Below are 23,356 nucleotides of genomic sequence, written 5' to 3' on the forward strand. Positions count from 1 at the left end.
AATTCTAAGTGTTTTGGAACGAGACCCCCTCGACGGTCCGTCGTTCCCATGACGGTCCGTCGTGGGATCCGTCGTCTCAGCCAGTTTTTCCAGAAATAAAATCTGCTGCTCAAAACGACTAAACAGGTCGTTACATTTATATAGTTAGGAAGCCATTGGTCATGTGAAACATTCACTCCACCACGACGTTTTTCAACAGACTACTACTATTACCCTTTTCTACAAACACAATTTCATTTTTTAATGCATTGTAATGAAATTGCAAATGGAAGTTTCTTTTTATCATCTTTACTTCAACAATGACTTGATTTGGCTCAATTTTATCATATATCCTGCAATAATTATCTCTAAATAGAAGAGAATAACCATTTTCCATGAGTTGACCAACACTAAGCAAATTTTCTTCCAAGTCAGGAACATAAAGAACATCTTGAATTTGCTTACCGCTTCCTTTCATGTTGATCAAAATAGTACCTTTACCTTTCGCATCAACTAAGGCTCCATTCCCATCTTCACTTTAGTAGTGATGCTATTATTAATTGAGAGGAAAGACTTTTCATCTCCAGTCATGTGATTACTACAACCACTATCAACATACCATTCATTGCTTTTTGTTGAAACATCAGATTTAGAAGCAAAGAAAAAGCTTTATTCCCTTTCTTACTCCTTTTTTTCACAAAAATTTGCTTGCTCCCGTTTCTTCTGCCAATAATCCTTTTCAATGTGGCCAAACTCTTTACAAAAGTTACATTAGGGCTTACCTTTGTGCCAACATTTTTCTGAATTGTGATTAGTCTTTTCACAAACTTTACAAAAAAGACTAGAGTTTTTCTCACCTTTTTCTTCAACCTTCTTGGAAGAACCATCATGATCCTGCTTCTTTTTTGGCTTGTGATTTTTCTTCTAATGATTTTTTGAGAAATTTTGAGAATTCTCATTTGTTTTCGACCGGAAAGCCGTCTCTTTGGGTTGATTTTCACGAAAAAATCTTCGCTTCTCGTGTGCACGAAATGATCCAACTAGCTCTTTGATGGAAAGCTTAGAAAGATCTTTCGTCTCCTCAGTGATAGCAATGATGTACTCATACTTTTCTGTGACACTAATTAGAATCTTTTCCACAACTTGTTAGTCAGAAATTTTATCACTATGATTTCTCATTTCATTAACAATATTCATGACTCTTGTGCAATATTCATCAATTTTTTCAGATTCTATCATCTTTAAATTTTGAAACTCTCTTCTAAGAGTTTGAAGATTTATAGTGCGTACCTTTTCGTCACCATACACCTCAGTTTCCAGAAAATCTTAATCTTCCTTTGCAGTCTCACAAGTAGCAATTTTTGCAAAATATGCTCTTGAGACTCCCATTTGGATTTTGCTCAAGGCTTTTGCATCTTGTCAATACTTAGCCTCAAGATTTTTCATCTCTGCTGCTGTAAGATCACCATCGTTGTCTGGATCTTCAAAGTCATTTGCAACAATAGTCCACAAACCTTCATCTTTCAAATGTGTTCTCATTCTTATCTTCCAGTATTCAAAATCAGTTTCATCAAAAAATGGAGTAAGAAAAACTGAAGAATCATCACTTTCATTTGTTTTGGATGCCATATTTTTTTCTTCACCACCCCAGATTAAGAACGAAAACCTTCTCTGATACCAATTTGTAGGAAATATGGAAGGAAAAATAATATCTTTAGAAAATGCTCAAGTTAAAATAGGCTACATAAGGTCACTTGAGATGATTACAATCATCAACTACATCACTATTTATACTACTCAAAATAAAAAATAAAAAGTCTTGCATAAATAACAAAATACATGTATCACAATTTACTAGATACATATACTACGAAATTCTAAAGAGACTTCTTGAAAAATTAAGAGACAATTTCGGAAGACTAAACATTGATGCATTAATTCCAACAAAAAGGTTTCTATAGAATAGAGAGACACAAGTTAAAGGAAAACGTACTTATTTCGTGGACACACTCTGCTGGCCAAAAGTAGCAGGAGGAATGAATGTTACAGATATATAAATGTGAAACAAAGCAGCTATAATAAAGCAATTGTGGGATCTAAACAAGAAGAAAGATAAATTGTGGATTGTATGGGTTCATACCTTTAACCTCAAAGGTAGGAAACCATGGAAAGTAAAAGCAAACCAAGCTTCGTGGATAGTGAGGAAAATTATACAAGCAGGACATTGGCCGGAAGATAAGGGTTTGCAAATTGCAGAAAGCATGGAGACAGATGATTTTAGTATCAAGAAAATGTATAAGAAGCTAAGGGATGATTATAACAAGGTTCCTTGGAAGAGAATGATTTGCAACAACCAAGCCGGTCCTAAATGGATCTTTTCAATGTACTTGACTATAAATAGGAGACTATACACCAGAGATAGAATGGAAAACTGGGGGATCACTAATGATATCTTATGGCCACTCTGTCAGGAAGCAAATGAAACTCATTAGCACTTATTCTTTACATGTACATTCTCAAGAAGGCTATGGCAAAAGCTTCTGAATTGGCTATCAATTAATAGAATTAGCAATGGATGGACTGAGGAACTAACATGGGCTGTAGAACATGCTTCAAGCAAAACAATACAAGCAGAGATCTACAGAATTACCTTAGCTACAACAATCTACTACATCTGGCAAGAAAGGAACTACAAGATTTTTCAAAACAATGAGAGGAATATAGATATGATCACTAGAGTAAACATCCAAAGCATACATTGTAGAGCTAGTATCATACCTAAGTTTATTAATTTTATGCACAAGCTTAACTTCTATCCTTAGATTTGAGACTAGCAGGAATGGATTTTTTGTTTCAGCTGGACTCTGAGAGTTGAAGTTGTCCACATCAAGAGTTCCCAACATTGTACATAATGCAAATCTGGTAATACTAAATTACAGTTACCAAAAAAAATATTTTAATTATTAAATGTATCAAATACTTTTTTTACATTTTATGTTATATGTGATACATTAAAGACGTGAGGTTCACAATTATGATGTATCAGATACATTATTTACCAAAATTCAACGAAGTTGTTCATTACATGTATATTCTATCAAATTTACAAATGTTAATAATTTATAGTTTTATTAAATCATCATCACTAAGAAATGAACACAAATTTAAACAATTTTTTTGCTCTGATAAAATTTGAACTGGAAATATCATATAGACATTCATTAGAACTCATCATTGGACTAAAATATTATTTCTCAATCAGAAATAGATTGAATCAATTAATAAGGTAAATAGAATGACATATGAAACTTTACTCAACAAATTGTGAGCCTAGTTTATTTGAAACAGTTAGGTAATATCCTAACAATTTTTTTACGATTGAAAAAGCAAGACTAGTTGCATTGAATATAAATAACCAATCAAAAGCAATAAAATATCAGAAATTTCTTGGAAATAAAATGTAATATCACTAAAAGTTGAAGTACAAGAATATAATGGTGGAAAGAGAAAAGAAGGGTAACTTCTTATTCACCCAAACACGACTTGACTTCATTCATTCATTGTGATGAAAGGTAACATTCGTTCAACAGTAGTAGGAGACCCATTTAATTATTCAAATATTTTTACCATAAATACTACTTATATACATAGAGAGAGACGAGCGAAAGAGAGAGGTGAGCGAGAGAGTCAACATGTATGTATTGGTACTATACATACATACACACTAATTACATGCTAAAATGTAGATACACAAAGAGAGGGTGAGAAAGAGAGTCAGTAAATTTCAGATACATACGAGTCACACTTAAATATAATGTATTTAAAATAAATTACATAAAATTTGATCCGCATGTATCTGATTGTGCCAAATACATGTATCTGATAAATTAAATGTGTTACAAAAGGTAATTTCAAAAATTAAAATAAAGAACCACAAAAAGTTCTATATTAGTACAATTTGTATTGTTTGCTCATAATATTAATATGATCCAAATTTTCTTTGTGCAGATGGATAGTGGGTCCAAATCCATAAATGAGAAGAACTAAATAATTACCTACACTTATCACTCCTACCACTCCCTTCTTTCCATTTTAGTTGTTATGTTGTGCTCTTTAAAATTAAATTTGACTAATTTTAAAGATAAATTTTATTATATTAATTCAATGTTTTAAAATAGTTTAGATATTCAAAAACACTATAAAAAGTATCCCAAATTGTAATTTTTTTCATATTAATATGATGAAAAATTATATTTTAAAATGTTACTCAAAGTTGATATTTTTTGACTCTGATAAAAAGATTGACAAGTAAAAAGCAAGAGAGAGTATTACAAAGTATGCACTTTTGTCAAAATGTTGTATTGAAACACATACAATATGTATATATTTACTTGAATATTCGTGTTTACTCTACTCAACACACCCTAAATGTGTTCAACTCCATTTATTGTTGAGGCTGGAGTTTGGTGACCTTTTCCTAATTTCTGTTGGAATTCGTCACCTCCATGTCACAAACCACAGATAAAGGTGAGAGGCAAAAGAATGGTAATTTCTTTGCCACCGACAACACGACTTGACTTTATTAATTCGTTGTGATGGACCCTCCTTCAAATATCAAGTTAGATACACGTATCTTTGATACCAAATACCTTTTAAAATATAAATACATATATGGACAAAAGCAAACGAGAGAGGAGAGATGCAACAACATATAACTTTTGATACTAGATACACATATCTTTGATTCCTGGTACATTTTGAAATACAGATACATAGGGAGATAGACGAGCGAGAGAGAAAAATTAAAAGGCGAACGAGCTAGATAGGAGAGAGGCGAGTGAGAGTGTTAGTGTATTTCAAATACATACGAATTATCACATTTTGCTACAACGTATCTAGAAAAAACTACACCTAATTTGACTTGTATGTATCTGATGAAGTAAATGTAGTACAGAAGATAATATCAAAAACTAAAATAGATACACATATTTAGACCCTAAACTAATGAGATTTATCTTGTTTGCTCATAACACTACTAAAAAAAAGATCTTTAGTGGCAATTAATTCTTAATTGTCGCTAATATATATTTTTGGCGGCAATTAACACTCTATGTATTTGTGCCTAAAACCTTTAGCGATATTGGATCCAATGACACTTAACTAATGCCCGTAAAGACTTAAGCACTCTTTATAAATATGTTTATTTATTGCCGCTAAAAATTGTTTTGTTGTAGTGTAAGAGTAATATGGTCAATTACCATATATGTGAAAGGTACTCATATATATTCAAGAGATAAGTGTCAAAAACACACCGACACTTTTCACTTTTTTTGAGTTTCATATCTAAACTATTGAGAGTGTGAGTTTCCTACTTAAACAATCTCTTTTTAGTTTGAGAAACACACCTCAGTGGTGTGTGTAATATACTCACTCTTTTATTTGAAAAAAACATGAGACATGACATCCCACATAGACAAAATATTTTACCTAGATAAAAATTAAATAATAAAATATTAATATTAATTAAAAATTAAAGATTAATGTTTTACTATCCATATAAAAAATCAAATTATTTTTCTTACCTCACTCTCCAACTTCTCCATGTACCCCTCCCCGACAACCCCCATCCTTTTAAAAAAAAAATCATTTATAAAATATTTTTAAAAATTTTATACTTCATCCTCCCTTCCACTTCCAAAAAAAAAAAAACAATCATTCATCCCCCCCCCCCCTTCCAAAAAAAAATAGAAATTGTTATTATTATATTTTAAAAAAATAAAAATTTACCTCCTATTTAATCCTCCGCTCCTAATTTTTTTTTAACATTTTTTTCATTTTGTGTTAGATATGCACGTACATATATTTTTAGAAAAAAAATTCCACTAGTGTACCGAATATAACATAAATAACTAAAAAAAATTAAAAGTCTTGTGGAGGCAAGTAAAAAATATTTTCGATATGTATATCTAAACACTGAAAAAAAATTGAAAGCGAAGGGTAAAGTGAGATGGATAGAATTATTTTTTTAAGAAAATAAAATAATATCTAAAAATTAGTTTGTGATGAGGGGGACGAGATGAAGTGAAGAAATAAAATAAATTTAAACAAAACAAAAACTTAAAAAAATGGTGATGGTGGAGGTTGGGGGTGTGAGGAAGTGATGGCCTAGGGTAAGAAAACTATTTTATATTTTTTATAAAGAAAATATTATTTTTTTATAATAGCTTCTTAATTTTTAATTTTAATTAATACTAATAATTCATTTATTTATTGTCAAGATTAAATGTTTTGTGTATGTGGAGTATGATGTGGAAATTCTTTAAAATAAAATAGAGAGTGTATTACACATACCATGATGAGAGTGGTATAAAAGATAGAGGTGTGTTTATCAAACAAAAAGTCATAGTTTAGGTATAAAATTCAAACTTTCAATAGTTTAAGTATGAAACTTAAAAAAAAATATATAATTTAGGTGTGTTTTTGACACTTATTTTTATATTCAAATGGATTAAAAAAAATGTATGACTAAAAAGAATCCCAGTGGATTTCTGGAGCTGAAACTTCTCAGAATAATTAATGCGTTGACTAGAGTAGGCATTAAGAAATTAAATTTCCTATTAATATTATTAGTTGATTGGAATGCTCATTACAAGCTTTCATTTTTTAATTGGTACTTGTTTGTTTATACGTTCCTCTATACACCAGACTAATTAATCGAATCTATGGCATCATCTTCTTCTTTTGCGAGTAATTCACAGTACTGTCCTCAATGGAAGTACGGTGTCTTTCTAAGTTTTAGAGGAGAAGATACTCGGAAAAATTTTACGACTCACTTGTACCAAGGTTTGGAAAATAGGGGAATATTAACCTTTCTAGATGATAAAAGGCTAGAGGATGGAGATTCCATCTCAGAAGAACTTGTGAAAGCTATAGAAGAGTCTCAAGTTGCAGTAATCGTTTTCTCAAAGAATTATGCTACGTCAAGGTGGTGCTTGAATGAACTAGTGAAGATTATGGAATGCAAGGAGAAAGAAATTGGACACATAGTCATACCGGTCTTCTGTTATGTGGATCCATCACATGTTCGATACCAAAGTGAGAGCTTTGCAGAAGCATTTGCCAAACACGAATCGAGGTATAAGGATGATGTTGAGGGGATGCAGAAGGTGCATGGATGGAGGAATGCCTAGCTGCTGCCGCAAATCTAAAAGGATATGATATCCGTGATTGGTGAGTTGAAAACACATAAATTGAAAAGGAACCATATGTATGTTGTATTATTATAGGACAAACCTCAAAAATTGAGTCAAAACAGAATCTCAATTATATTTTTGCATATTTCGGAATTATAAATTTATATCAGTAATTAAGAAGGAATATTATTCTGATTAATTAGGAGTACTCTACTAATTTTTATTCCTGATTCTTTGTCTGTATATATCAACAATATTCTTTTCTTTATATATAGGATTGAATCAGACTTCATTCAGCATATTGTTGACCAAATTTCGTCCAAATCATGCAAGACTTCAGTATCTTATTTGCGAAATGTTGTGGGAATAGATACTCATTTGGGAAACGTAAAATCCCTACTAGAAATGGAGATCAATGATGTTCGGATTGTGGGGATCTGGGGAATGGGCGGAGTTGGTAAAACGACAATAGCAAGGGCTATTTTTGATACAAACTCAAACCGTTTTGATGCTGCTTGTTTTCTTGCCGATATTAAGGAAAACAAGTGTGGAATGCATTCTATGCAAAATATCCTTCTCTCAGAACTGTTGAGGATAAAAGGTAACCACGTGAGTAATAAGGAAGACGGAAAGCACATGATAGCTCATAGACTTCGGTTTAAGAAAATTTTAGTTGTGCTTGATGACATAGATCACAGTGACCATTTGGATAACCTAGCTGGAGATCTTGATTGGTTTGGCAAAGGCAGTAGGATTATTGTAACAACAAGAGACAGACATTTGCTGGGAAGAATGATGCAGTATATGAAGTGACTGCACTACTTGACGATGATGCTATTAAATTGTTCCATCAATATGCTTTCAAAGAAGAAGTTCCAGATGAATCTTTTGAGAAGCTCTCATTGGAGGTCATTGATCATGCTAAAGGCCTTCCTTTAGCACTGAAAGTGTGGGGTTCTTTCTTACATAAGAGGGACATAATTGAGTGGAGAAGTGCAATAGAGCAAATGAAAATTAAATCCAAGTCAGAAATTGTTGACAAGCTTAAAATTAGCTATGATAGACTGGAGACCATACAAAAAGACATATTTCTAGATATAGCATGCTTCTTACGAGGGATTGAAGAAAAATACATCATGAAAATTCTTGAGAGTTGTTATTCTGGAGCAAATATTGAATTGAGTGTCCTAATTGACAAATCTCTTGTGTTCATCGACTATGGTAGGATTCAGATGCACGACTTAATACAAGATATGGGTAAATATATAGTGAATATGCAAAAGGATCCAGGTGAACGTAGCAGACTATGGGACGTTAAAGATTTGAAAGAAGTGTTGGTCAACAATACAGTAAGTAAACTAAACAACACAATAATATTCAATTTCTAGTTTTCATTTATCAAAATTCATTTATGTTATGTTATCAAGCCATGAATTTGTATAGTAGCCGCTTAATATGCTTAATCTAACTTTTATTCTTTGCATTAACTTGAAATTTGATCGATACTTGGTACATAATAACTCAATTAGTTATCTTTTAAGAAAACATTACCCAACTATTTACTCTGAGTAACATTTTGTAAATAAAAATTCTCGAATGGAAAAACTCCAAGGAGGGGCAAAACACACCTTACAAATCCTTCACTTGATCATACATTATTTTTTCTTTAAAAGATGATAATTATTACAATTTTGTTATAACACTGCATGCATGAAAAGGTTTTTGACTTGACTCTAAAAACTAAGAAATCTGATGAGAAGATTTGGCGTATTTTAGGTGACATCTGAAGTTATAATTTGTGGCTTGTGATCTTTTTATCAGGGGACAGTGGCAGTGGAAGTAATCTGGTCAAATTATATTAAAAAACTATGGTTAAGCAAAGAGACAATGAAAAATATGAAAAGACTTAGGATATTAAATATAAGTCAAGATGTAAGTCATGAATGGCTCCAAGAGTACCCCTCTGAGAGTGATTCAGAAGACGTTTCCCATGATTCCAGTTGCCATGATGGTTCCATTGAGTACCTGCCCAACAACTTGCGTTGGTTTAGCTGGTATCTCTATCCTTGGAAGTCATTGCCAGAAAATTTTGAACTGCAAAGGCTTGTTCATCTTGAACTCCGGTTTAGTTTGTTGCATAAATTATAGACGAAAAGAAAGGTACATTTTATTTAAAATAATTTTTAATTTTGCATAATACTTGAACTCCCCTGAACTTGGAAAAGTTTATTTAGTGTAGACATAAATTTGTGTGGTATTTGTCATCATTTGTCCTCCCCACGAGTCTCGGGTTGAGATCCACACTGCCACATGTAAATTAAACAATTTCCTTGTGTGTTTCGAATAGATACTTTTGCCGTCTCTACGAAGGCTAGATCTCCGGTACTCTACAAGCTTGATGGAAACACCAGATTTTACTGGGATGCCAAATTTGGAGTATTTGAATTTGAGTGCTTGTGTGAGTCTTAAAGAGGTTCACCATTCCTTGGGATGTTCCAGAAAACTCATCTCTTTAAAGTTGTATCGTTGTGTAAACCTTGAGAGGTTTCCATGTTTAAACGTGGAATCTCTTGAAAAACTATGTCTAATAGATTGCTTCAGTTTAGAGAAATTTCCAGAAATCCTTGGAAGACCGAAGCCGACGCTAGACATTTCTGTTGGAGGCTACGAGATAAGGAAAGGTTGGCCTACAGTGCTGAATTAAAGAAATTTGGGAAACCTTGTAGCTCTTCCAAGCAGCATTGGCATGTTGAAAAGCTTGGTGAAGCTAAATATATCGGGTTGCTCTAAGTTTGAAAGCCTTTCATTGAGTTTTGTAAAAACAAACAAACAGGAGAAGGTCTTGTAAATGAAGGGTTACACTCATTGGAAGATCTGGATCTCTGTTACTGCAAATTAACAGATGGAGGACTTCCAGAAGACATTGGATGTTTATCCTCTTTGAAAGAGTTGCATCTCCAGGGAAATAATTTTGAGCATTTGCCTCTAAGCATAGCCCAACTTGGTTCTCTTCGATATTTGGACTTATCAGAGTGCAGGAGGCTTAAAAAGTTTGTAGGTGTTAATGTGGCTGAATGATTACGCTCATTGGAAAATCTGAATCTCATGTGTTCCTGCAATTTAATGGAGGAATTCCGGAAGACATTGGATGCTTATCCTCTTTGAAAGAATTGTATCTCAACAGGAATAATTTTGGCTATTTTCCTCGAAGCATAGCCCAACTTGGTTCCCTTCTGTCAACTCCATTAATGGAGCTTGTAAAAAACACTGAGTATTAGAAATACAGAGTAGAAAGAGTAAAGAAGAAACTGTTTTATTAATCCATTATTTCAGAATACATTGCCTTTATTTATAGGTAGTTTATTCATCACGCCTTTTAGCACTAACAACCTCCTAACCAACTCTACTAACTCAACTTAACTCTAACTAACTTTACTAACCATATTTAACCATATATATATATATAGTTTATAATTAAGTTAATTATTTTATTTCGTTAAAATTAAAAAACTCATTAATTAGTTTATGTTAATTCATTTTATTTTATTTTATTTTTAGCCGAATTCACTAATTAACTCAAGTTGGCTAAGTCTTTGATTCATTGGCTATAATTATAATTTTGGCTATTTTTCCCTAGCGGGTCTTCTCTCTGTGTAAGACCCATTTTTGGGGGCCTTTCATTTCAAACTCCAGGAGGAATTGACATAGATAGACAAGTGTTATATACAATTGGCAATATATAGTCCAATATTAATTAGCAATTAATAAATAGATAAAATATTGGCACATATTAACCTAAAAGTAACATATCGACATTTTAAATGTATTTTAAATAATAAAAGTTTTTTAATATAATTTCTCTTCTAACTTCCGGCTATTACTCCTTAAAACTAGCAAAGATTATTTAAAATTGTTTCTTCTTTCAAATTATTACGTATTTTTTGAAATAGTAAAAGAATATTAATTTCATCTCTCTTCTAACTTCAAACTATTTCTCCTTAAAACTAGCAAAAGATTATTCAAAACTCTCTTCTTTCAAATTTTGTATTTTTTTTTAAGAAAAAATTAATACCATCTCTATTCTATCTTCAACCATTTCCACTTAAAACTAGCAAAATATATTTTAGAATCATATCTTTTTCTTAAAATTAACAAATAATATTTTGTTCATGATTATTCTTCTTTCAAAGGTATTCCTATGAGTTCATTACCTGTCAAAATATTTTGCCTTTGAACTCAATTCATATTCACTTAAAAAATTTGTATACATTTGTTTGCGTTAGTATTCATTAAATCAATATTCATATAATAGATTGACATACATTTGTATTGGATACATTTGTTCGTATTCATAATAAATTGGTATACATTTACATTTATATGTAGTAATATCTTTCAAATTTTATATAGGTATACATTTATATATTGGATACATTCGTTCATATTCAGTTATAAATTGATATACATTTGTTTGCATTAATATCTTTCTAATTTTAAATTAATATTGTATACATTTGTTCGTATTCATAGTAAATTGGTATACATTTGTTCGTATTCATAATCAATTGGTATACATTTATTTGCATTAATATTTTTCAAATTTACATAAGTATACATTTGTATTGGATACATTCGTCCATATTTATTTATAAATTGGCATACATTTGTTTGCATTAGTATTTATAATTTTACATATGTATACAGTTGCTTGCATTACTATTTTGAATGCAATAAAAAAATTCATTAATAATTATTATGTGTTTGATTGTATTCATTAACAAACTTACATACATTTGTTGGAGACAAAAATAAATATTCATCATCAAATTCAATCAACAAAATCAATATTTTTAAAACTTGTCATAAATATATTAATTAATTATTTATAAGAAATTGAGAAAATCTCAATTCAAGAAATCACGATATATTGAAATTTTTGTCGAACTCTTCTTTGGTGTCAAGGTAATAGCTATCAATAGTCATCGACTTCCGGGAAAGAGTAGAAGAATGGGGCCTATTATGGGACATTTTGGGAGAGAAAAACGTTGCAAAAAATACAAATACGATAATTTGTAAAAAGCAAGATAAAGAATGTATAAAATCTCAATTTTTTAAAAAATAACCTAGGCAATAAATATAAATAAAATTAGTAGGATTTGAGTTACTTACTATGAAGAGTCCCTGTTGTGATTGATCTTTAATGGAAATAATTTTTTAAAAAAAAGATAGAAATCCTAAACTTGAAAGAGTGAGAAAATAAAGGAAAGAAAGAGAAAATTAAAGAATACGTAACAAAAAATATTTGTTGACAAATTATAAGGAGAGAGGAAAAAGGAACAATAAAAACATAACTGCTAGGAAACAGAGTGAGAAAATCAAGGGGGGGGGGGATCTATTTAAAAAAAAAAAAGAATGTAGCTATTTAATGCCAAATAAATATCTAAAAAATATTTTTTTGCTAAAAAATTTAAAGTGGACTATTTATTGCCAATAAAGTCTATGAGTTGTTTTATTTGTGCCATTTTTTTAAGGGCAACTTTCACATATAGCAAACAAAAAATCCATATTTGTATGCTATAGCAAAGTTTGCATAATTGCACTCCATAGCAAACATAAAACTGTATAATTCGCTATACATATACAATTGTATAATTCGCTGGCCTAAATTGTATAATTTCGCTGGCCTATTTCGCTGCAATTGTATAATTCGCCTATCCTATTTCACTGCAATTATATAATGCACAATTGTATAATTCACTGCCTATTTCGTTGCAATATTTTTATAATATTTGCTTTGCATACAATTGAATCGAATTAAAATGTATGTATATTGCATAATTATAAGTGTATAGCAAGAAGATATATGTTTTTCTCTCGCTTTATACAAAAACAGAAACACAATATATACACTTCTGTTGTATAAAGCTAGAGAAAATTGATTTTCACTGCAATTGTATAATTCGTTGACCTTTTTCTCTGCAATATTTGTATAAAATTTGCATTTGTCTACAATTGAATTGAAGTAAAATGTTTGTAAATTGTATAATTAAGTGTATAACACGAAGATATATGTTTTTGCATGTGTATATACAATTTTCTCTCGCTTTATACAAAACAGAAACAGAAATTATACACTTCTGTGTATAAAGCGAGAGAGGCGAGAATAGGAGAGTGGCGAGCGAGACTTTTGGGAGAGAGGCACCTGGCAAATTTTGGCCAACATTTGCTATGGAGCACAATTAAATCAAACCCTAGCTACTCCATTTATTTTAGGTTATTAGTTTGCTATTATATACAATTTTTCCTTTTTTTAAACCCAGCCCACCAAAAAGATGACAAAAAGCCCACAATTCCAATTCACTGAATAACCCAACCGACCCGTTCCAAGAAATATCCAATAATACGGTCCAAACAAAAACAACAACATCACCCGACCCCTGCTACTCTTCTTCTTCACGAGAACCAGAACGCAACTTCAGCGAATCGATCCAATTTGAAACCCAAAAATCCCAGGGAATCCAGCGACCCGAGTCCAGTCGTGTGGACCTCTCTCTGCACCTTATCATCCGTACACGAATCTTCTAGGTGGAGGCATCTCCTTGCAAGATCGTCCTTGGCTCAAATCGAATGGTTCTCCTTCTCTATCCGTTGGAGATTTGTACCAATTTGAACTGTCATCTTATCCTCCAAGGGATTTGAATTTCGAAATAAAGTCTATTCCGTTTTCCCCTTCTTTTGCACACCTTATTTCATCTATAAATAGTACCTTCTTCTCCATTATGAGGTTAGAAAAAAAAAGTTAGAAAAACAGGGAAAATTTTGCTGAAAAAAAAAATTGTTGGCAGAAAAGGTTGGAAAAAGCTGGAATCAATTGGCTTTAGATAGAAAAAAGAAAATTGAAACTACAAAATAGAAATAGGCAAAAGAATTTAACACGATAGTGTTTGCGTTGCCGGAGTTTTGGGGTCACTTCTTTACAATCCAAGTTTCCGTTGGAGTTTTTAGTTTGTGGTGTTGGAAGAAGCTCTGTTACTAGCTCGATTTTCAGTTTGCTGCCTCGAAAAAGGTAATATCCTTTTACCTTTGTTAAGTTCCTCGTCACCTTGTTGTATTATGTTTTTCTTAACTAACAGGACTTGATGTTTGGAGGTAGTGGACTCAATCATGCTTGATTTGCTTAGTTTCAACTTTGTCCATTTGTTTATCACATAGCTAGTATAATCTTCAAATAAATTCAAAGATTTAGGAATTTTTATTACATTTTGACATAAGACCATGTGTTGTGCTTGATACTCCTAGATAATAATACAATATGGTTGGTTTGTTAAATTGATTCCCTTAATTTAATAATGCATGTTCTGCTTCTTTGTTATTGTATAACTTATTAGATTTGATTTGTGAGTTAACCATCCATGAAAAAAAATAACAATAAATTCATACCTTCTTCCTTATAATTTTGTCCTATGAGATATGTTTTGTTTTTATGACTTACAATTAGCAACAAAAGTGTAGAAACCTTCTTTTTATTTTACTTTATTTATTTGAATAATCTAATGCTATTTATTCCATGTTGCTTATATCGATTCAGTATATTGGCTCTATGTATTTTTATTTTCATTTTTTTGTGTGTGCATGTGATCCCTTATGAGTTCTCAATGTACTCTTTACGTCTTTGCAATTGAGTTGGGCCATAGAAGCCCAACAACCTCCCGTCATCGAGTTGACCCCATCATGCCAAGATACACGTTTCCTTGTGCCCAAAGAAGAGTCATACACGCGTATCAACCTCTTATTTAATTCAACAACAGCTAACACCCAATGAAAATTTCCATCATAATTAATCGGAATATAAACATCGTCCACCAGATGCCATGGTAATCTAGCTGGTATTGAAAAACCTTTCATGACGTTGATTATTGACCTCTCATGTATTGATACGGCTCTTGCACGATCAAGGTGTTTTGGGTACTAATATCATCATCAGCCTCATTGTTATAATACCTATCATGGGTATTGTTGATATGTGCGCTTAACAAACAATTGACTGTTGTGTATCTGTATTGATCCATGCTTCGAAGTTTTGATTTTTTACGAAGGTAGTAAAAAATAACATCGATGTGCTACAAAAAAAATATAAAAATAATTATACATTTGAAAAACATTTAACGAAAATAAAATACTAGACACTGAAAGTGATATATGATTTTGATATGTATATATAACATATTTACTCAATGTATCATATACATTATTATAAAATTATTTATATATAGAATTACCTGATCAGTCCAACAGTTTTTAGGCTGAGACATGGCATAAAACCAATTCTTATTTGTCGGAAATGCAACGACATAATCCATCATTTCAAAACCCAATGAAGATTCTCTTGATTTGTATTTATCTTCTGATGGTTTCCTATAGCATTAAGCGTAATGAAAAGATGTTATTCAAAAGTGTGACAATAGCTGCAATTTGAAAATTGAACAGATTCAGTACAATTATATAAAACTTACTTTTTTGAATGAGATTTAAGAAGCCCTGTAGTAACCCACTCAATAAACTCATCAATCAGATATGAAGGGGCTTGGTTTGTGATCTCACATCCTTGAAATGGAAAATTTGGACGAATTACATCAGTCATGACCGCTTTTTCTTTTTCACTTGACCCAAATGAAGTTAAATAAGGGGATTTGCAGTTTCTCGAAGGCATCCGGATACGTGCATGAGGAGTATTTATTTTGCTTCGGACAACAATATCTGTGATTGGAATATCAATTGGTAATTGACTGTCCGAAAGCAAACTTTGATTTTTGGTTAACTCCTGTTGATTTGCATGAATAGGCAGACTTCATAGATCAGCAATAAGTGTATTCATGGCTTCTCGTGTATCTGGCGATATTGAACCAGATGGTGCAGAATCCTATATGGTTTACACTGATATATAAAAATAGTTCGATAGACATATGATATTGATATGATACATGAAGAATAAATTACCGATGTATCTTCATTCATTGTTCCTTCAAATAAATGATGAGGCGTTTGTGCTGATGGAGGATCCTGAATAAAAAATGTACTGATCAATTTATGATACCTTAAACAACAAATAATTATACACAAAATGATTGTTAATGTATCAAGGATAGATAACAGCAAACTACGAATTGTGTATATGAGACAAACAAATTTAAGTAGTCACATAGATATATATCTTGCAATGGACTGTATCACGTACACACTAAATAAAAAAGTATAGTATCATACACATTAACTTGAAAAAAAAAATACATATCTGAAAAGTAAAAAACATGTATCATATTAATCCAATTAAACTGCAATGTATCACAATGATCAAATAAAACAGCAATGTATCATAATAATATAATTAAAATTAAACGTATCATACTGGCACATTTTCATGTATCATTGAAAATTGGATGAATACTAATAATGAAATTAATCTGCTATAATTACCTTACTGTGTTCACATGTTTCATCAGTATGATGACTATTTGAATTTGGGGATTGAAGTTCTGAAATGTCCTTCATTACTTGATGATTCTTCAATGTATCTTCAGTCTTTATTTTTTAAAGAAAAATAAGTTAATGATAAATTATATAATTTTATATACAAAATTAATAAAGTAAATTAAATCTGATTGTCAACATCAAATTCCATTTGTATCGGAATGGTTGCTTGGTGTTCATCATTGCCTTCTTCATCGGAAACTTCAACCATGTGCGGTGTAGACTTGCCGCCCATATCCTTCATTAAATGAATTTGTAACATAATGACCTATGAAAATTATAACACACAACGAAAATACACATACACAATACATTACCTTTGGTTGTTGGCCATCCTCCCTATTCTTAGAATTCATCACCTCAATGTGATTTGCCTTTATCAAATTCACAAGATACTCAAATTTACTGTCAACCTATTCAAAATAAATTACACATTCAGTTTTATATTTATGAATTAACATTAAAAAATAAATATCGTTACTTATGTATTCCTTCATATGTTGTTTCAGTTCTTCAATATCGGGATATACAGACTTATCTTTTGGGACTTGTGAACATGGGCAGAAGATACATTAGCATGCGGGGTAGGTTCTTCAGCTGGCATTGAGAATGACTGATTTAATTGCGGCTTTAACTGCTTTGACAAAGTTTTCAAACCCTTTGTTTTATGTGTATCAGTATTCTTTCTCCTCTTGGGTGGTGGTGGAGATGATGTATCAGATACATCTGATGATCTTCTCAATAAATGACCAGGAGGGCTTGTTGAAAAATCCTCAAAACCTGACTTATCTTTAGTTTGCACTTTTTTTGCACCAACAGGTGGCGTGGATAGTTCATTTCTGTTGACCTCTTGACTATCAGGTAAATAAAGGGCTTCCACCTCATCTGGCGTTGGTACAATGTTTCAACAAGCATTCTGCAATTAAAATGGTTTAATGTTATAACAATATTATGTATAACAAAAAAAACTGTTATTTACAACAAAAATTATAAAGCTTATTGATACACTATTAAAAGATAATTTAAAATTAATGTTACCTCGGAGAAAATGCTAGACATTAACTTTTCATATTTTGGCTTTTCAGCCATCACTGTCCAATTACATATCCTCGGAATACCATTCGCTACTTTAACAGCAAGGTCTGGACTTAGAGTAGATGCACATTCGTAAATCCAAACGTTGAGTGCATAAGGCATACCAAATAAGCGATACATCTGTTTTCTTTGGTTGAAGTCTTGCATGAGTGATGTAATCACCTTATTAAATGCAATCTGACCCCAAAGATACATTTCATACCTACCATCTTCGACCATTAGAAATTCTTCTATACGTATGAAGGTCTCACCAAGATGGCATAACATGAAAGTATTGATGAAGTATAGTATTGCCATTTCCACAGATTCCTGTGTGGTCTCCCAGTTACCCATTACAAAACGTTGTATCAATCGACTCTTGGTTATACCGTAGGACAATCAGGGAAATATTTTTGTAATAACCAGCTCGGAGTGGAATTAGGATATGAAAAATCCTTAACATTTCCTTTGCATTTAAGGCCAGTTACAATGGCAAATTCCTTCATACCAAACACCAATACATTCCCATTAGCATGACGAACATGCAGTACATCTTTATTTTCATGTCGCACCTCCAACAACAACAAACACTTAGTAATCTGACCCTGGAAATTACATTTTGGAATTTCCAAATATGGTCCAAAGTTTTTTTTCTTGAACACTGCAACGCCTTCATCCTTTATTGACAATTTGATTTTATTCACAAAATCAAAATTGAAAGTCGCTCTAAACCTCAATGGATGTGCTGGTATTTTTTTTAATAACATAATTCATGCCCTGTTTATACAAAAAATAAAATATAAAATTGTACTTGTCTAATAACAAAAATTTGCTGTAATGTAGAAAATATAAGACGCTTGAATTATATGAATGTATATGATACATCATATTCATATTCCTAAAATACATTGGAGTTATCAGACGTATATGATGCATCTTATAAACTGACAAACTATAATATTATATATAAACCTTGTGTATCATATTCAGTTTTAAGTGAATGTATATGATACATCATATTCAAATTTATAAGACACTAGATTTATAATATGTATATGATACATCTTATTAACTGATAAACTATAATATTATAGATAAACCTTGTGTATTTGATACATCCTACGACTGTACAACACATTTTACTTTAATAACCATTTAAGTAGGGATAAATGGTTATTAAAGTAAAATGTGTTGTACAGTCGTAGGATGTATCAGATACACAAGGTTTATCTATAATATTATAGTTTATCAGTTAATAAGATGTATCATATACATATTATAAATCCAGTGTCTTATAAATTTGAATATGATGTATCATGTACATTCACTTAAAACTGAATATGATACACAAGGTTTATATATAATATTATAGTTTGTCTGTTTATAAGATGTATCATATACATCTGATAACTCCAATGATGTGTTGTACAGTCGTAGGATGTATCAGATACACAAGGTTTATGTATAATATTATAGTTTATCAGTTAATAAGATGTATCATATACATATTATAAATCCAGTGTCTTATAAATTTGAATATGATGTATCATATACATTCACTTAAAACTGAATATGATACCCAAGGTTTATATATAATATTATAGTTTGTCAATTTATAAGATGCATCATATACGTCTGATAATTCCAATGTATTTTAGGAATATGAATATGATGTATCATATACATTCATATAATTCAAGCGTCTTATATTTTCTACATTACATCAAATTTTTGTTATTAGACAAGTACAATTTTATATTTTATTTTTTGCATAAACAGGGCATGAATTATGTTATTAAAAAAATACCAGCACATCCATTGAGGTTTGGAGCGACTTTCAATTTTGATTTTGTGAATAAAATCAAATTGTCAATAAAGGATGAAGGCGTTGCAATGTTCAAGAAAAAAATTTTTGGACCATATTCGGAAATTCCAAAATGTAATTTCCAGTGTCAGATTACTAAGTGTTTGTTGTTGTTGGAGGTGCGACATGAAAATAAAGATGTACTGCATGTTCGTCATGCTAATGGGAATGTATTGGTGTTTGGTATAAAGGAATTTGCCATTGTAACTGGCCTTAAATGCAAAGAAAATGTCAAGGATTTTTCATATCGTAATCCACTCCGAGCCGGTTATTACAAAAATATTTTCCTGATTGTCCTACGGGTATAACCAAGAGTCGATTGATAGATCGTTTTGCAATGGGTAATTGGGAGACCACACAGGAATCTGTGGAAATGGCAATACTATACTTCATCAATACTTTCATGTTATGCCATCTTGGTGAGACCTTCATACGTATAGAAGAATTTCTAATGGTCGAAGATGGTAGGTATGAAATAAATCCTTGGGGTCAGATTGCATTTAATAAGGTGATTACATCACTCAGGCAAGACTTCAACCAAAGCAAACAGATGTATCGCTTATTTGGTATGCCTTATGCACTCAACGTTTGGATTTACGAATGTGCATCTACTCTAAGTCCAGACCTTGCTGTTAAAGTAGCGAATGGTATTCCGAGGATATATAATTGGACAGTGGTGGCTGAAAAGCCAAAATATGAAAAGTTAATGTCTAGAATTTTCTCCGAGGTAACATTAATTTTAAATTATCTTTTAATAGTGTATCACTAAGCTTTATAATTTTTGTTGTAGATAACAGTTTTTTTGTTATACATAATATTGTTATAACATTAAAACATTTTAATTGCAGGATACTTGTTCAAACATTGTACCAACGCCAGATGAGGTGGAAGCCCTTTATTTACCTGATAGTCAAGAGGTCAACAGAAATGAACTATCCACGCCACCTGTTGGTGCAAAAAAAGTGCAAACTAAAGATAATTCAGGTTTGAGGATTTTTCAACAAGCCCTCCAGGTCATTTATTGAGAAGATCATCACATGTAATCGATACATCATCTCCACCACCACCCAAGAGGAGAAAGAATACTGATACACATAAAACAAAGGGTTTGAAAACTTTGTCAAAGCAGTTAAAGCCGCAATTAAATCAGTCATTCTCAATGCCAGCTGAAGAACCTACCCCGCATGCTAATGTATCTTCTGCCCATGTTCACAAGTCCCAAAAGATAAGTCTGTATATCCCGATATTAAAGAACTGAAACAACATATGAAGGAATACGTAAGTAACGATATTTATTTTTTAATGCTAATTCATAAATATAAAACTGAATGTGTAATTTATTTTGAATAGGTTGACAGTAAATTTGAGTATCTTGTGAATTTGATAAAGGCAAATCACATTGAGGTGATGAATTCTAAGAATAGGGAGGATGGACAACAACCAAAGGTAATGTATTGTGTATGTGTATTTTCTTTGTGTGTTATAGTTTTCATAGGTCATTATGTTACAAATTCATTTAATGAAGGATATGGCCGGCAAGTCTACACCGCACATGGTTGAAGTTTCCGATGAAGAAGGCAATGATGGACACCAAGCAACCTCTCCGATACAAATGGAATTTGATGTTGACAATCAGATTTAATTTACTTTATTAATTTTGTATATAATATTATATAATTTATCATTAACTTATTTTTCTTTATAAAATAAAGACTGAAGATACATTGAAGAATCATGAAGTAATGAAGGACATTTCAGAACTTCAATCCCCAAATTCAAATAGTCATCATACTGATGAAACATGTGAACACAGTAAGGTAATTATAGCAGATTAATTTCATTATTAGTATTCATCCAATTTTCAATGATACATGAAAATGTGCCAGTATGATACGTTTAATTTTAATTATATTATTATGATACATTGCTGTTTTATTTGATCATTGTGATACATTGCAGCTTAATTGGATTAATATGATACATGATTTTTACTGTTCACATATCAAGTTAATGTGTATGATACTATACTTTTTTATTTAGTGTGTACGTGATACAGTCCATTGCAAGATATATATTCTATGTGACAACTTAAATTTGTTTGTCTCATATACACAATTCGTAGTTTGCTGTTATCTATCCTTGATACATTAACAATCATTTTGTGTATAATTATTTGTTGTTTAAGGTATCATAAATTGATCAGTACATTTTTTATTCAGGATGCTCCATCAGCACAAACGCCTCATCATTTATTTGAAGGAACAATGAATGAAGATACATCGGTAATTTATTCTTCATGTATCATATCAATATCATATGTCTATCGAACTATTTTTATATATCAGTGTAAACCATATAGGATTCTGCACCATCTGGTTCAATATCGCCAGATACACGAGAAGCCATGAATACACTTATTGCTGATCTATGAAGTCTGCCTATTCATGCAAATCAACAGGAGTTAACCAAAAATCAAAGTTTGCTTTCGGACAGTCAATTACCAATTGATATTCCAATCACAGATATTGTTGTCCGAAGCGAAATAAATACTCCTCATGCACGTATCCGGATCCCTTCGAGAAACTGCAAATCCCCTTATTTAACATTATTTGGGTCAAGTGAAAAAGGAAAAGCGGTCATGACTGATGTAATTCGCCCAAATTTTCCATTTCAAGGATGTGAGATCACAAACCAAGCCCCTTCATATCTGATTGATGAGTTTATTGAGTGGGTTACTACAGGGCTTCTTAAATCTCATTCAAAAAAGTGAGTTTTATATAATTGTACTGAATCTGTTCAATTTTCAAATTGCAGCTATTGTTACACTTTTGAATAACATCTTTTCATTACGCTTAATGCTATAGGAAACCATCAGAAGATAAATACAAATCAAGAGAATCTTCATTGGGTTTTGAAATGATGGATTATGTCGTTGCATTTCCGACAAATAAGAATTGGTTTTATGCCATGTCTCAGCCTAAAAACTGTTGGACTGATCAGGTAATTCTATATATAAATGATTTTATAATAATGTATATGATACATTGAGTAAATATGTTATATATACATATCAAAATCATATATCACTTTCAGTGTCTAGTATTTTATTTTCGTTAAATATTTTTAAAATGTATAATTATTTTTATATTTTTTTGTAGCACATCGATGTAATTTTTACTACCTTCGTAAAAAATCAAAACTTCGAAGCATGGATCAATACAGATACACAACAGTCAATTGTTTGTTAAGCGCACATATCAACAATACCCATGATAGGTATTATAACAATGAGGCTGATGATGATATTAGTACCCAAGAACACCTTGATCGTGCAAGAGCTGTATCAGTACATGAGAGGTCAATAATCAACGTCATGAAAGGTTTTTCAATACCAGCTGGATTACCATGACATCTGGTGGACGATGTTTATATTCCGATTAATTATGATGGAAATTTTCATTGGGTGTTTGCTGTTGTTGAATTGAATAAGAGGTTGATACGCGTGTATGACTCTTCTTTGGGCACAAAACGTGTATATTCTAAGGAGATAAAAAAATTGTCAAGGACGCTACCTTCTTACCTCATTGACAGTGGTTTCTTTGAAAACACTGAGCGGACAAACTGGTCAGTTCTTGATGCATACAAGGACAAACAAACGGGTGTACCTTTAGAGTCACATATTCCTTTCAACATTGAATACGCTGAAGGTATCATACAA

At 31.5% G+C, this 23,356-nt stretch overlaps 3 pseudogenes; 2 read left to right on the top strand and 1 right to left on the bottom strand.

Moving 5' to 3' along the window:
• The first annotated feature begins 6,645 nt into the window (after window positions 1–6,645).
• Window positions 6,646–10,524, top strand: LOC107026946 (annotated as a pseudogene).
• A 4,457-nt stretch (window positions 10,525–14,981) lies between these two features.
• On the bottom strand, window positions 14,982–17,304 carry LOC107008761 (annotated as a pseudogene).
• Window positions 17,305–20,720: 3,416 nt separating this feature from the next.
• On the top strand, window positions 20,721–22,638 carry LOC107008671 (annotated as a pseudogene).
• Window positions 22,639–23,356: the final 718 nt, after the last annotated feature.

This window comes from Solanum pennellii, chromosome 1 (assembly GCF_001406875.1).
Source record: "Solanum pennellii chromosome 1, SPENNV200".
Lineage (NCBI taxonomy): Eukaryota > Viridiplantae > Streptophyta > Magnoliopsida > Solanales > Solanaceae > Solanum > Solanum pennellii.